Source organism: Triturus cristatus, chromosome 7, assembly GCF_964204655.1.
Source record: "Triturus cristatus chromosome 7, aTriCri1.1, whole genome shotgun sequence".
NCBI classification, from domain to species: Eukaryota; Metazoa; Chordata; class Amphibia; order Caudata; family Salamandridae; genus Triturus; species Triturus cristatus.
In genome coordinates, this window is record NC_140590.1 from 393953420 (window position 1) to 393968473 (window position 15054).

Genomic DNA, 15054 nt, shown 5'->3' on the forward strand with positions numbered 1-15054 from the left:
GAAGAAAGGTTCACAGAAAGCAGTTTCAAACCCCCTTCAGATCTTCCTTCCCAGAAATGAATACAAGAAACAGAAATTGATGCAAGAAACATTTTCAAGACTAAACCCAAGCAAAATAGAGATCTTACCAATCTTTTGTTACCGGATCCTGTATATTCCATCTGAAACTACTAAGAAGAATATACTTTTAATTATCTTTTCCTTAACAATGGATCTTGCTTTTATTCCCTCACACCTGGTCTACAGTAATACAGCCTATCTTGGCCTGCCCAAGAGAAAGTTGGACCATCTGCAGAAACTCCAGAAAGCCACAGTCAGGCTTCTGTTCAAGTGAATGTGTTATTCTCTATCGAATTCAATTGCATCAATCAAAAGATTAAGTTCAAAACTACCTGCATCATATATAAAGACACACCCTCAGCTGCCAACTGAGCTCTTCCTCATTCATGCTGTTATAGTACCCAAGTTCAGATCCTTTCCTCTGGAACTTCTTGATTTTAACTCTTCTAACAGAACCCAGTTTGTGATGGATTTGCAAGTTCTCAAAACCTGACTGTATTGATATGAAAGAGGTCCTCAGACAAGTTTAATTTTTTCCCTTCACTCTAGTGCCAAGGTACTCTAGACATTACAGTCACAGCAGCATCACATGCCTTGCAGCACCTCCCCCTACCCATTTACCCCTTGATTCAAGCAGGAGATCAATGGTTGTGGATCTAGGGTCAGTATTACAGGTCTGCAGCTATTCCCATTTCAAGGACAAAGAAATTGTTAGCACCAGACTTGCGTGTGGGGATACCATCTAGAATTTAAATTTGCGGTTCTCGATATGCCAACAACTAAAGCAGGGTATTCCACAATAAATGCCATAACAACGACCTAGTAAGTCCGATAATAAGCAACTGCAGCATGCTTTTGAAATGTATGAGGAGATAGAAGTCATCCCTCTTTGCTCCAAACTCAAACACCTCCTTGCTACCATTTCTGGGACCCCTGCATTGACTTGAGTAGTCCTGCCCAAAAGCTACTATGGATTCCATCTGCAGTGATGGTTTGCTAACTCTGCCCTTTTTCCTAAACTCTGAACTGCCAAAGATTGAAAAGTGTAAAGAAATGATGCAAAGTTATGAGTGGGCCAAATCTGCAATATTGTATTCTTCTATATGAAACCTCTATTGAAGTTGGAGCAGTATTTGCCTTCTGAAAGGACGGTAAAGTCACTAGTCTTGCTGCATCAATATAGTATCAGGATATTCAAGTCCACACATTCACTTGCATCAGAATGGTGGTTTATCAGACAATCTCTGGTGGCTGTGGTCACACTTGCAGCCTTGTCTTCTTCAAGGCTGCAAGCAAACAAAGAAGTACAAAATAAGAGGCCACCAGGTCTTCTCCATCGGCACACCTGTGGGAGAAAATGCCCTTATTTTGCTTTTCACCCGATGTTTTGTTGAATTTTATCCCTTGCTGTTTGGTAAAACCTACCATGTGACCTACTAAAATAACCTTTTTAAAAGGTAAGATCCTCTCTTTTAAATATTTATAAGTCACCACAATATAAATCTTGAAGCTCACAAGGTAGGGTTCATGGTCTTTAAAAGTAAGACATGTAGACAAATTAAAGTTACTGTGTCCTTACAGTGACATAATAATAAAATGTATTTTCACTGCTAGAAAAATAATGAAACAACCATTTTTAATAGTTAAAATTCAATTCAATGGTGAATTCAGATCTTGAATAAATATTAAGGAAAAGTAACTTTTAAAAGGTCACCATTTCCATGCCTGAAGTTCATTGAAGCTACTTAGCTCTCAAGATTCTCCCACCTGTACATGGCCTGATTATGGTGTGAATGAGATGTACAATTCCTCTCTTGACCACACCTGAATGGACGGAGGTCACTCCTCTGAACTCCACAGGGTATCCAGAGAGGAGGACCTGGCCATCCCATGACACCAAACTGTCAAATCCTGCTTCACAACTTGGGCTGCACTTGAAACAGAGAGAGAACAGGATGCCAGGACAATTGTTCAGTATCTCCTTTCTTGATCTGCAGGACCCTGCTTTTCCCCTATCAGACTTCTGTCTCTGGGTTTGTTATGGGTACAGTGCCTGCTTCAAACTGGATTTTAGTATTAGATGTGGGAGGATACTTGGAATACCCTAGTACACTCCCTACTCACACCCCAGCCTCAAAGCCGAAGTTCAGTGTGGCTGAAGAACTTCACCATCCTGGATTTGCGCTGACGCATTGTCTGAGTGGCCTGTTTAAAACTAATCAAACAGGAATTACTGCACAATTAGGTAGGTCACAGCCTGGTAACTTTTACTCCATTGGTAAGAGAGGGACTAGGAATGTCTTAGTGTATCCCCCACCCACAGGCTGTGAACTCCACAACGTTGGACTCTCACAAAGTATTCTACAACACTGCTGTAGTTCCAAAAGGAAACCAGACAGACAGAAGCTGCAGCACTTGGCACCTGTGATCTGTGAGGAGGACACGAGGAGAATGAACCTCCTTCCACTTGAAATCCAAAGACAGAAAAAGTTCCAAGTATCATAAGGCTCATCCTCTTGTTGGCTCCAGTAACATAAAAAGCAGAAGAGGATATTTCTGTGAAATAGCTCAGCCATCCAGTAGCAACTGGACCTGAAATTGTCTTTGCTGTTGCTCCAAGCCTGATACCCTTAGAGTCTCAACGTTCTCCTTCTGGTGTTGGGGTCTTTGGAAGTGTACTCCTGTGGCTGTTTGGGCACCAAAAGAAGTTTAGGAACTTTTATAAAACTTTTGCTCTAGGGCTTAAAGGACACCGACCATGAAATAATGTTCAAAAAGCAATTCCACAGTGACAGATTGAATTTCAGGTACGTCCTACATAGTGAAGAAAAAGACATTACAGTACTTTTACCGATAGAAACTCAGATTTTGCAATTGTTCGTTGGTGTGTTTCTTTAAACTGGCCTGTGACGCACGAGCTTGTGACCAGCGAGGCACTTCTGGGACAGACCCTGTTAAAAAATAGCCCAGGAACCGGTGCAGGTTAGTGCCAGCCGTGTAAACAACATACACACTGATAGGACGCCCATTACGGAAAACTTTCAGACCCAAAAACACCCGGAAACTTCAGGAAACACTGCAGCAGGAGGAGTGTGACGCGACACGGAAGAGCGGGCACGGGTACGGAATACGGAGCTCGAGCTTGAGCAGGACCGGTGAGGCGAGAGACACCGCTGCTTGCCTGCTTGCTCGCTCGCTCGTTACTTCACCCGTCCGCCTGCTCACCCGCCTGCTGTGCCGGGGCCGCGGTAAACGCGGAATTCTTTTAGTCTGGGAATTGGCAGGGAACGGCAGGATCGGCCATATCTCTGCCTGTTTGCTCACTCGTGCCAGCTGCCGGATCATCCCCTTCATCCTTATCCGTCTGCTTGGGAAGATCGGAAGTTGTTGTGGGAGATATCAGTTTTTGTTCTTGAAGGCCGAAGCCAGTTGCTGCTGCGGAAGGGGGCGTAGTACTGTATGAGAACAGGAAGGATGGCACCTTCAGCTGGGAAAAACAAAAAGCCGGTGCGCCAATTTGTGGTACAGGGTGCAACCTGCAGGGTCTGGAGACTTGTGGAGAGTGGGAGAGCTACGCGGTCATGAGACCAGTAAATGAATATTAAAGGTCCACCAAATGACTTATAATGACATGCAAAGTCTGATAAGAAGCTGTTAAGCTGCGCAAGTTGTAAAGGAGTACTGACAGCGGGAGCGAGTGGAAGTAAGTGGGAGCAAGATGGAGAAATCAGAGTGTGCACGGCGCGGGGTACGTGGGGTCTGACTCTCCCCCTCCCCCCTCACATTTGCTTTTCTGTGCCACCATAAAACATCCTTTTAAGCCTCCTCTTCACCTTTGCTCTTCTGTGCCGCCATAAAATATCCTTTTAAGCCTTCCCAATTGCTAAGCCACTGATCAGTTTTGGAACCCATTGGAGAGGAGGAGTAGAAAAGAGCCCGATAGCCTAGCAGGGGGAAAGAAAATCATGAGAGCGTGGCCGCCATTAGTAGTGGTCGCGGAGTGTAGTGCCCAGGAATCCCGCAGAGGCGGGCCAACTAGGGGGGGTGCAGCTAGCGGTATCCAGTGTGCCCTGCTCTTGTGCTCTTCCCTGCAATACCAGCGTGTTACTCACATCTCCTCATATCTCTAAAAATTGTTGCCTCAAACTGAACCCCACAATAGGCTCAGTTTACGATCAACCTATTGGGAACTTCTCAACTTTTTAATCCTACTTATAGTAGGAGGTGCAGGAAGTGTAAGAGGTGCAGGAGGGCTTAAAGAACAGCAAGAACCAGAAGGAAAAACCCTTCAATTACTATACTATTCTGAATATTGGATTGTGGAGCCGGTGGACTACTATCATCATCAAAATAAAAGAGAGAATTATGCGTTCAGGTAAAGAGAGGGTGACAGGCCCTTCCGCAAGACGAACGAAGAAAATACGAATACCAAAAGTGTTAAAAAAGGCAAAAGCTAATGCAATAGGATTGAATCAATAATTAATCTCACCAATAGCACGGATGTTGGAAAAATCCTTAAAAGTCCCAGATAAATTTGATTTTATGAAAGATCCATCTGGAGCCCTAATTATAATGCAAATAGAATCAGAAAAAATTAAATTACAAACTCCAATTAAACCAATTAGCAATGAGCTACAGGGCATACAAAACATTCAAATCAGTCAACAAGAGGAGGAGCGACACTCACAAGACAAGACATACCATACTGTTGATAATGAATCTCAAATTACTGACCAGGAAATGCTAAATATAACATCACCTATTCATGTAAGTAAAAAAGATATGGATATGACATGAAGATGGCAGGATGAGACATATCAGGGAGAAGTATATCAAAGGAAGCTGACCCCAAGGACCATGTTACCTTTAGAAGTTAACGTAGAAATACGGAAAAAAATACAAACAACTGGTGACACCATAATGCATAGGCAATTACTCAACCAAAACCGTGGCATGGGGTAATTGATCCAACTCAGGATAATCAAGGTGAAAAACAGGCTAATTACAACTCGGAGGCTGCCCCAACAATAAAACCAAAGGGAGGAACCAATTCAAAAATAATAAATGAGGACATGGAGGGTCATCAAAACTTAGTGACCACTGAAGAACAAAGGGTAGAACCTATGCAAGATAGCAAAACAAGATTAATTGAAAATGTAGGAATAAATGCAGAAATATTATCTAATAATAGCAGAAATAATAGTAAAATACAATACAACGGACAAGAACAAGATTTCAGCAAATATATTAATATGGATAACTTCCCTAAAATAACTGCAGTACAAGAAACCCCGAGTATTTTACTCAAAGGTACTACTAATAGTGTTCATGAGAAACTAAATGAACAAAAGACACAAACTACAGGCTATCAGGATTTGGGGTCTATCTGGGATATCTTCTACCAAACCTCATCATTAACGTTGGAAGCACTAACATATCAATTAAACAAAATGTACATACAAATAGACCTACTTAGAATGATGGCAAATGCAGATGCTGGAATAGATCAAAAACTTGCCCAGCTGAATGGCCTGATAGTGAGAGCTCAAAAACGAAAGTGCCAAAATAAGCACCGATTGTACTTGTGCACCCATAATAGACAAATTGGCCACAATACCGGAGGTTCTTAATACCATACTAGAAGATGTCAAAATGACCAATTGGAGGGAAAAAAAGAGGACAGTGGTAGAATAAAAGAAAGGAATGATACCACTATAGTTACCGATATGGAACATTTTAGTCATCTAGAAGATATGGATGGCCGGGACCAAATAACCCCTAGAAAATTGCGGATCCTGCAGCAAGCTGACCACAAATTAATAACACCGACAAAACTGCGGATCAGGGGTCAGGAAGGTGAAAAGATGATGGATATAAAATCTTTGGCTGCTCGAATGGAAAATATAATGGAAGATCAAGAAAGCAAAGCCCTAGTTTTCCCATAATTTATCATGTCAAAAAGACAGAGGAAAAAACTACATAAAGCGAGACAAAAAGCTAAACAGAAAAATATAGTACCAACACAGTCCAAATATATAGTACCATCAGATGTAGACAGTCAAGGAAACGATTTATGGAAGGAAACATCTAGGAAAGAAGAAAAATTCTCAAACAGAAAATGGTCTCCCTTAATAAAGAACAAGAATAATAAGTATTTCGCTATATTCACAAACAAAGAACAAACTATTGACCAAATTAGTTCTCAGAGAAATATACTCATTACAACAGACAATATAAAACAAACTGGGAATTAATTGGAAGTAATTGAGGTATGTATGAGTGTGAAGAAACGGAAGCCACTGGGAAATGTTAAAATACGTATCTATTCCTCTCAAATCTAAAGTGAGGGTACAAGACAAAGAGGAGAAAGAAACCTATATCTTTCCGATAGTACATAGGCCTCAGGTTTGGGATCATAACATACCCCATAGTAGAAATTTAAATATAACCCAAAATCAGAATCAACAATATGGGCTAAATGTAGAAAAGCAAAAGAAATTAACTCCAATTATTGAGAGAAAAAATAATATAATAGAACAAGCTGAAATTACAAGGCGTATACCAAACTTGGATCATTTGGTCGTCGAAAGATATGGTGGGGAGAAACATGTTAAATATAGGGCCCTAAAAAATTCAGAAGAAGATAGGAATAAAGATCAGTCAACAAATGAGAAGGTACAGTTAATTTTTAAACCAGAATTTGACTCTAGAGGTAATCAAGATACACTAAATAGAGGAAACATCCTTCGCCTCTTTATAAAAAGTGACTAGTAAGGATATTGAATCTATAGGATTTATATCAAACATTGAGGGTACTCAGGTATCGACCTTGATTACTGTAAATTCTGCGTCAGTTGCAGAACAAGCCATAGAGAAACAACAAATATTCAACAGTTGGGGTATAATAATCACTAAGCCAGTTCCAAATGTACATCCAACCCCTCTCATCAATGAAGAGGACACGACTCAGAAGGGAAAGAGCAGCAAACAAGCTCACTCTGTACTTAAAAATGCCCTTGGAAGATCAGAGCAAGATATCGAGGCAATACTGGCCAAAAGTAAAATAGAAAAATCAACGGGAATAAATGAAAAATGGATATCTATGGCTTTACACAGTAATAAAGACCAATGACGGAATATAGCTATTGTCTCAACAAAGGAAGAAAAAAAGGACACTGAAAATTTCATGATGTGTTCATGGAATATAAATGGGGTAGGAAACAAGGTTAACAATGCCCACTTAAATTCTATATCTAAGTCGTACCAAATTATCTTGCTACAAGAAACATAGGAAATCAATCCAATCATACTGCAGGAATATAATTATAAAGGCTACTATGAGCCTGCAAACAAAAAATATAAATATGGCTGTCCGAGCGGGGGGTTAGCAGCATTCATATCCATCGACTTATTAGTTGAACATGAGCAACTAGATACAATTATACCTGATATCCTAATGGTAAAGTTGAAATACAAAGCAAACAATCAAAATAAATTAAAGACCTTATTGTTGATTAATGTATATATACAACCGACACAAAGTATAAGGGCAAAAATGTGTGCCACCCTTAATAGTTTTTTGTTGGAACAAATGTTGATTGACCCACTTGTAGATTTTATACTTACAGGGGATTTTAATCTAAATCTATTAATACCATTTTCCAGAGATGACATCACACAATCACAGGACCATCAATGGGCTATCCCTCACCAGGTACTAGATATAGAGACAAAACCCCTGCGATGTAAAATAGGAACACATTTTGTAAAGGACATAGAAGCAATGGGACTACAAATATTAAATGGGAGATTTAAGTTAGACTCACCACCAGCATTTACTTTCCAGTCCTATAATGCAAAGACAAGGATTGGTTATACGATTGTATCACTCAATATTTTTAGCAATATTCCCTCGTACCAATTGAGGAAGGTTCCAAACAGTGATCATAGTAAACAGATGATCCCTACACATTTTATGAGTAAAAAGCATCAAACATACCTGTCCATGCACGGTCAGACGGGAACGATCAACTACAGGAAACGTATCTGGATGGTATATAATAAAGAGGAGACAAATGAACTGGTTCAAAAACTCATTAAAAACTGCTTTAAAGATAACATCTTAACTTCACCAATTGAACAATGGGTAAACTTTACTTGTAAACTTGTCAAACCTCAGGGCTCTATATCTGAAGTTAAGAAGAAACAAATCATGCAAGGAGAGAAAAGGAAAGCATTCATTAATCTACCCTATACAATAAAAAAACTTGAAAAGTACTCATAATAACGTAAGAAGACAGATTACCAATTTTCCGCATAATGATGAATTACAAATTAAACTAAAAACCTTAAATCAGAACTTGAGGAAATTGATATGGAATGAAAGAAATCAAGCTAAGCAAGATTTCTGGTCAAAACTTTTTTATGCAAGTAATCAAACAAATTCACGGGAATTTTGGAAAACAATAAATGGCTTAGTGAGACCGAATAAGTTAGTGGTTTCATCTACACTATCGGAAAAAGAATGGTTTCGTTTTCTTGAAAAACATCTAAATTCTGATCTGAAAATAAAAATAATGGAAGGTACCCAGAGCAGGATAAACACATCAAATTATGACTTGGATGGTCAAATTGACATATCGAAATCCCAAGTCACTAAATTAATTACGAAACAGAAAGATGGGGCATCAGGACCAAACGGTATTCCGTTTGCCCTCTACAAAGAAGAACCAGATTTATGGTCAGAATACCTCACGGAAGTGTTTAAAGAAATAGTAAGGACAGGGAACATACCGGAATCCTGGAGAGGGTCATTAATATCCCCTATTTATGAAAAGGAAACTGGGCCCACCCTGAAAACTATCGGTTAATAACATTACAAGACATAGATGCTAAGTTGTTTGCAGGTATCTTACTTATAAACTTTACAGAATGGGCAATGGATAACAAGATATTACCTTCGAATCAGACTGGGTTTGTTAAGGGACTGGGAACAACAACAAAGATATTAGTTTTATCACTTTTAATGGACAAAACTATTTTAATGAAACGACCTTTGTACTTGTGCTTTGTAGATTTTAGATCTGCTTTTGATTGTGTGCAAAGATGCCTCTTATAGAGAAAATTACAGCACAAAAATATTCCGGACCAATTGCTAAAACAAATCCAACAATTGTAAAGCAATACATGGGTTAGAGTGCGGATGGGGGATGGCCACACACTAACAAAGGAAGTAACAACAACAGCAGGTCTTAAGCAGGGATGCGTATTGGCCGCTTTACTTTTTAACTTGTTTCTAGCAGATTTAATGGAAGCCTTGGATGAAATAAATGCACACCCACCTAAAATTGCTGGCAAACAAATATCTAATCTGCTATATGCAGACGATGTCATACTTCTAAGCCAAACAAAAGTGGGATTACAATGCCTAATAGATCGATTAGCTTCATACTCAAAAGAAAAGGTAATGGTGATAAATGAAACCAAGACTAAAGTTATGGTTATCACTAAAAATGTAAGATTAAAACATAAATCCTAGTGGTTTCTGGAGGATACACAACTAGAACAAGTTGAAACATATCGGTATTTGGGAGTATTATTTGATGAAAATGGAAACTTTTGCCCACAAAAATTAGATATACGAAGGAAAGCAAATGCTTTGACGGCGGCATTCAGGATACTGCAAAAATCATTAGGAAATCTTACTTTTCGCCTCCTTTTAAAGGTTATATTGGCAAAACTCTTCCCCACTCTTACATATGGTTGTCAGGCATTAAGTGGGGAAGATACCGTGACTATAAATAATGCAGTCTCCAAAACTTGTAAATCCCTTTTTCATCTACCAAACAATGCATCACCCGCACAAATAAGGCTGAAATTTGGTCTTAATAACCAGTTGTACGCAAGAAAGGGCCAATTTATCAAAGCATGGAACAGGATAAAAAATGATCATGAAAACCAATTGTCTCAGCTACTATGGCAATAAATAAATAACAACAGAAAATTACAAGCCTGGAAATATTTAAACATAGCGCTGGAAGAATTTGATGTGATGTCAATCTGGAGCACCACAATAAATAAGGAATCGTTGAACAGAATAACAAATCATCTATCAATTATACAAGATAAAGACATATTGGCAAAAAGAAAACATGCATGGCCAATAATTGGTGGGTTTGCAAAAAAGCAGATTCAACCTTATTTAGAAATACCATGGGCATTAAAAATCTAACAAAGCTTTATTAAGGCAAGATTTGGTGTACTCCCTGGACTATGCCATCTTCCTCCATGGATGAAGTCGGAGGGGGTACAGTTTGCAGATTGTGTAAAACAGGAGAGGAGAATATTCTCCATTTGTTGTGTAATTGCCCCGAACTGCAAACTGAAAGAAAAACTATACTAAAAATACTTTTTAAGGCGCAAGGAATAAGGACATGTAGGCAAGCTTTGATAAGGTGTCTGCATCCTAATGATATAAGTATGAATTCTGCTTTTGTAAAAATGTTATCAAGAGAAAGAGACAAATTGGAGGATTATAATTAAGAAAAGATTTGCACAGTATGAAACCACTTTTGGTATATTTTTATTGTAACTGGTTCAGAATTTGACGGTGAATTTTTTATCTTGTTTTAGTTGTTTTATATTATAGTATATATTATATGTATAATGTCGCATTGTAAGGTTTTAAGTAATCAAACAATAAAGAATTATTATTCACTGACGCAGAAACTTTGTGGAACATCTGCACTTCCAGGCAATAACAAGGCCAATCTAGTTAGTGTACCTGGTCTCTGTTTCATCAAAGTAAGACTCAAATTATCCCTTGGTCATGGTCTACAATGACCATATACTCGAACTGGTGCATTGCACTTTTTGGTGCTATTTTAACTTAAATATTTAAAAATAAATATCTCTGCTTCTCCTTATTCGATATTTGTCATTTTGATTATTAAATGTTTCTCTATTTTTATAAATTGGAGTGAGATATTTATTGTGATTTTGACATTTCAACTGTTTTGGTGCTTCTACATAATTTACACATTTTTCTTAAATTAATCCAGTGTGCTCTGTACCATAGCTATGCGGGGTTGAACTTGGGTTTAAATTACTGAGGCCTTTGTCTGGATATAACAACTTAGTGATTTTATTGCTTGTAGGGGACTACCATCCAGCACAATGAATAATTCCCTCCCTTACAGCACTCCAGATCTGGAATAACATCCTGGTAATTGTTAGAACTGACCACTCAAAATGTAGAAAAGAGCTGAAGGAATGACTGTTTAAATTATATAATTTATCACGATGGTGTAATAGTCTACTTTTGCTCTTAGAAAACATCCATTGAATATATTTGCTTTTATCTTCTTCGCATTCCTCAGCTGCCTGTCGGCTAGGTTGTGCTTTGCAATTATAAAATACATATATCCACAAAGTTCAGAAGATCTGTGAGGAAAAAATCTGAATGACCAATAATCCTTTCCATAAAAAAAAAACCAACCAGCAGGAATAGAAAGAAATTCCTGATTTATTTTCCAATATGGGACATATCAGCATAATGACAGTTCCTAAGGTAAAAAAAAACAGTGATGCATTCTAGAACTCCTTCCAGTGAAAGATGAGAGCACATGCAGCGAATAACAACAGTATTTTTCCTTCCATGTGTGTGCCAGCATTAGGTGCTTCACTGTATTCATGCAAGCATGACAGTTACCTCAAGGTTGACCATGGAGGTACTGGATGCAGCTTGACAGGATGAAGGATTCAGGAATGGACTTGCAGGGTCTATGAGTAGGCCTCCAAGAAGCTCTAATTGATGCAGAGATTCTGCTCAGAAACAGAGCTTTGCCTGGGACAACAGAACATCAGTATGTAGGGACTAAGGGGGTCATTACGATGGCGGTGAAACTGCTACCGGCAGGCTGCCAGTGGAGGTTTCATCGCCATCGTAAATCACTTCTCCGCCCGCCAAATTACAATTGCGGGGGGTGTGCTGGCGGATGCAAAGTCCGTCTGCCAAGGGTCCACCACAGGCAATGGCTACAATTGCCTAGCGGACAGACCCCACATCTACAATATGGTGGCAGTGCCTAGAAGGCACCGTCCGCCATATTACGATGCTGCCTTCCCACCAGCCAGTGAATGGCAGTGAAACTGCCATTCACTGGCTGGCGGGGATTGAATTGGAGGGCCCATAGAGGGCCCCCCTTGTGTTGGGGGAGGTGGGTGTGCACTGGGGGTACCCCCCTACATTTCCCTGCACCAGGACGCAGGCACCGCGTGGTGCCTGCAACGTAGTGCAGGGAAATGCAAACCTGTATTTCTGACAATGCTGCGGGTGCGGCAGCCAGCAGCACCTGTCGCAATGTCAGATACACAATGCGACTGCCACGGTGGCGGTCACATTGTAATCTTGTGTGCGGGGCTGTCGCAATCCAGGCAGATGGCCCCAAGCACCAGCACAATGGCAGACGGACAGGAGTCCGTCCACCATCGTAATGACCCCCTAAGTCACCATACCGCATCAGTACCTGTGAGCTTAAATCTGATTAGGTAATGGTGCCTCACTTACCTTCCTAACCTTTACAGAGAGACATGTGATTTGGCACCCCAGCACATAACACTCCTGACCCTCTCAGGGATCGCAGTAGCAGGTCATCAGGTTTAATTCTCTCACTCACACATCCGCAATAAATGGAAAAGAGACATGAAAAAAGCTTACAATATTTATTGAACTGTTGTGCTCTATTAAGATTAAGGAGCAGCTTTGCTGCAATTAGAAAGCATATGCAGGTCAACCATGTGATTAGCATAATTAGGAGACCATGCACAACAAAATGCCCTGTCATATTAGCTGATAGATATGCCTAAGCCTACCCTCACTGTGGAATCACAGTGATTTATGATAGATTCTTGGAATTAGTCGCAAATCCCTTATATGGCATACATGGATAGCTGTTCTACATCTCAGCTGGCACAGCTCTCTCGTCTCGCGACCTTTGCTCTGTGAGGATGACCTCACTCTATGATAAAAATTGTGTATTCAAAAACAGCACCTGGATTTCTCTATTATGTTCAGGTGTTTGTGTCCAACCATAGAGAATAACAGGGGACAGTATTGCTTGACCTTTTATGAGATGTTCTGACTGAATCCCAGAAGAAAGACAAAATAGTAAAACATGTGCAGCCTATTTTTCAAAATACCAATGTGGCACAAAAATAAGCATGATATTTTGTAATGTGAGCAAGGCAAAAGCGGCTTACACTGGGCACAGTTAGGCTAACATAGGGAAAAGGACAATGTGCTCCATAGGGAACACATGACAGGATTATGACAAGGTTACACAGTGCTAAAATAAATGAAGGAGGATAGCCTGATGGTTTGAAAGCCAAGCACAGGCCACCTTCAGGAATTGAAGAAAAAGACAGACTGTACAAGGATTAACTTGATAAAGCCATATGAGTTTAATGCACACAAATTAAAGGCGCAGGAACTGAAGACAGATCGAGTTATAGTTCTGTCACTCAAAGCAAGCCAGCTGGTTCCTCTTTAGCACACAATCAGAATGCTCTGGTAAATAAGGAAAGAAATCTTGAGCCTGGAGTGGAAGGTATTCAGGCTGGCAATTGATGATAAGGTAGTTTCAGGATGGTGCATTACTTTGCATCAGTAATACATATACAAACTATGACTGTTTCTTCCCCCAAAGCAGAGGTTCTTAACCTTTTGAATTATGTGGGTCTCCTCTGAATCATTAAAGGGATCCATTGACTCCAAAGATTAATTACTGGTGGCCCAGAACTCCAGCTTGATCAATTTCAAACATGTGAATTTCTAAACAATATAGAAAAATACAGAAACAAATATACATTAAACAAATACAGAAATTATAAAATATTTTTTTATTTCACAATCAAGTACATAAAAGAAAAATTTAAATTTTAATGTGAAGTTTAGTGCTTTCCCAAATTCATTTTTTAATTTAAAAAAATGAAGCGATATGCTAAAGTATGGCAAATCATTTTGTATTTTTTGCTCCGAATGAATACTCTCTTTTTGTCAGCATTTCAATTGATGGAGTCCATGGTCCTAACTATCTATTGTACTTGTCCTGCTCCAAAGAATCATGCCAAGGATACAAAGTTATGGGCGGAATTATTATTTAGCTGACAGAGGTTTAGCAGTCCGGGTGATGGAGTAATTTTTGCTTTATGCGGTTTGAGGCATGGCTGCATCAAGCATAAAAATAAAATAGACAGTGCTCCCTTAACTGTGGGTCCCATTGCGAGAGGAGCACTTTGTAGTTTCCACTGCTACTTACTGTCAGATTTTTCCTAGTGGTGATTAGCAGTGAAAACTGGCTTCTAATTCTGATTTTATTAGTAAAAAGAGCAAAGGTGTTAGGGAACACAGAAATTATTGAAATACTTCTATCAACCACATTTGCAGAGAAGTTACTGATACTGTTTTCCTTGATATTTGGTTTCAGAACTAACATGCCAGTTACACTGACAGAGAACACATGCTACAGAGAATGTTGTTCTTCCTTGGGAAAGGAGTAGGTACAGCTTATTTTCTGCATAAAAATCAATTTTAAACTATAGTGTTGCGGCAAGGTCCTAAACACATATTCATCTGGTCATTACTCAGGAAACATAGTTTTAACTAGACCCCTAAGAGAACATGGGAAGTACATCTTCTATTAAGGAAGTCATGGGCTTAGCAACTAACTAGTGACCAGGTACCATCTGGTTATTTCTGCTTGCTGACCTGATTTTGCATAGTTCAATGAAGTTCAAAATGTTAGCTGATGTAAATCAACATACGTGAACTGTTTCTTTTTTATTAAAACCACTATCCTGAGGTAACCTAGAACAGACATACTACTGCTTAGCGAAGTCAGAAAATAACCACCTACCTTCTTATTTCTGGAGCAGTCTTTGAATCAGGAACAGAACTGCAAACTAGATAAGATTCAGGCATTGAAGAGTTTGACA

General features: G+C 39.4%; 1 protein-coding gene across 1 annotated transcript in view; it reads left to right on the forward strand.

Annotated features, from left to right (window-relative positions):
- LOC146809769 (nicotinamide N-methyltransferase-like) overlaps positions 1 to 15054 on the forward strand; it is a 167275-nt gene that overhangs the window by 135960 nt on the left and 16261 nt on the right. The gene's annotated exons all lie outside the window — the stretch shown is intronic.